This window comes from Echinops telfairi, unplaced genomic scaffold, assembly GCF_000313985.2.
Source record: "Echinops telfairi isolate 266 unplaced genomic scaffold, ASM31398v2 ScPeMD7_7469;HRSCAF=8507_1, whole genome shotgun sequence".
In the NCBI taxonomy this organism is placed as follows: Eukaryota; Metazoa; Chordata; class Mammalia; order Afrosoricida; family Tenrecidae; genus Echinops; species Echinops telfairi.
This window is the reverse complement of record NW_022111373.1, coordinates 4,984,323-4,986,163: the sequence shown is the minus strand read 5'-3', so window position 1 is coordinate 4,986,163 and position 1,841 is coordinate 4,984,323.

The window sequence follows — 1,841 nt, the reverse complement described above, 5'->3', positions numbered from 1 at the left end:
TGTTACAGAGGCAAGATGATCTCTTTTCATACCTCTTAGCTTCCTATAGAAGCGACATGAGACTGCGAGCATCAAAAACATGATGATAAGCAATGCAGTCAGACTGGAACTTAAGCTATGTGAGATACTTTGAGCCCAAGCACGTGGAATCCAGCCTCTTTCTATGCCAACCATCATTTGTTTAAATAACCTCAGCTAGTGGAATGCCTTAAATCCACCCTTGAATGTATAGAAAATATCCTTAATAAGCTGATCAACATCTAATGAAATGTATCCCTTAAACCCTTGCAAATGTTTCTTAATCATATCCCAATCATACAATGTCACATTATATAGATAAGGAGTTACACAGAAATCAGTTATATCCCAATCATGGGCAACATGGTTATTTTCTATACATTGAAAGCTGACAAGGCAAACTTCATGATTCAATTAATATAACCAAAAATTCAGGCTTATGATAAACAGGCTTGGAGGATAAAGTCCCCCTAAGCCCATCGCTATTGGAGGAAGGTATGAGAGGGGCTGGATGCCGCAGTGGGAAGAAAATGAGCAAATAGGAATGTCTGCTTCTAGGGAGAATGAGTCAACCATATGCTCACTTTAAGGCAGCACAGCATTAGGGGAGAAACAGTGGAAATGATAGCCTACCACAGGAAAATGTTCTCGGACCATATTTCCAACTACCAGAGTGGTGGTCTTCCTGCCATGGAATACTAGTCTTCCAAATTACCTCCGTACCAGTCAGGCAATAAGTCCCAGCTTTATTTCCCTACAGTGCTAGTATCCCACACTGCTCTTGTTCTTTAATGCTTCCTCTTCCCCACTATCATGATGCCAGTCTACCTTACAAATCTGGCTAGACTGGAGCATGTATACTGGTACAGATAAGAGCTCTTGACACATGGAATTCAGGACAGATAAACCCCTCAGGAACAGCAATGGGAATAGTAATACCATGAAGGTAGGGGGATGGTGGGGGCGGGGGGTGGAGAAACAGGGAATCTACTACGATGATGTATAATTCCCCCCTCCCCAAGGGGGATGAACAACAACAATAAGGTGGATGTAGGGAGACAGAGGGTGGTGTAAGATATGAGAATAATAATAATAATTATTTATCCAGGGCACATGAGGATGGGAAGGTGTGGGAGGGAGGGAAAGAAAAGAGGAGTTGATGCAGAAAAAAGAAGAGCTCAAACAGAAAAAAATATTTTGAAAATGATGAAGGCAACATATGTACAAAGGTGCTTGATGCAATTGAAGTATAGATTGTTATAAGAGCTATAAGAGCCCCCAATAAAATGATTGTCCATATAAAAAAGAAAGAAAGAAAACCGGCTGGCCTTCATAATGTTCTTCTTCGTGACTGCTGGCATCCTCTGGGTGGTGGCGGTGGCAGCGATGGGGCTGTCCAATTGGTTTTGATTCATAGTGACCCTACACACAACAGAAGGAAACACTGCTGCGTCCTGCACGGTCCTCATCCTCGTGGCCATGTTTGAGCCTACTGTTGTGGTCACTGTGTACATACATCTCATCAGGGTTTTCCCTTTTACACCGGCCCTCTGCCTTACCAGCATGCTGTCCTTCTCCGGGGACCGTCCCTCTCACATCATGACCCTCTTAAAATACGTGAGATGAAGTCTCCCCCTCCCCCTTTCCAAGGAGCACTCTGCCTGTGCTTCTTCCAAGGCAGACGCCCCCACTCCTCCAGCCGTCCGTGGTGTATTCTTCTCCAACTCCATGATTTGAATTCCTTATTTATTGTCTGGAATTCATGAGCATATGAAGCTATTGAATAAGAATAAAGCACCTGTGCACCTCGAAAGACTTCACCA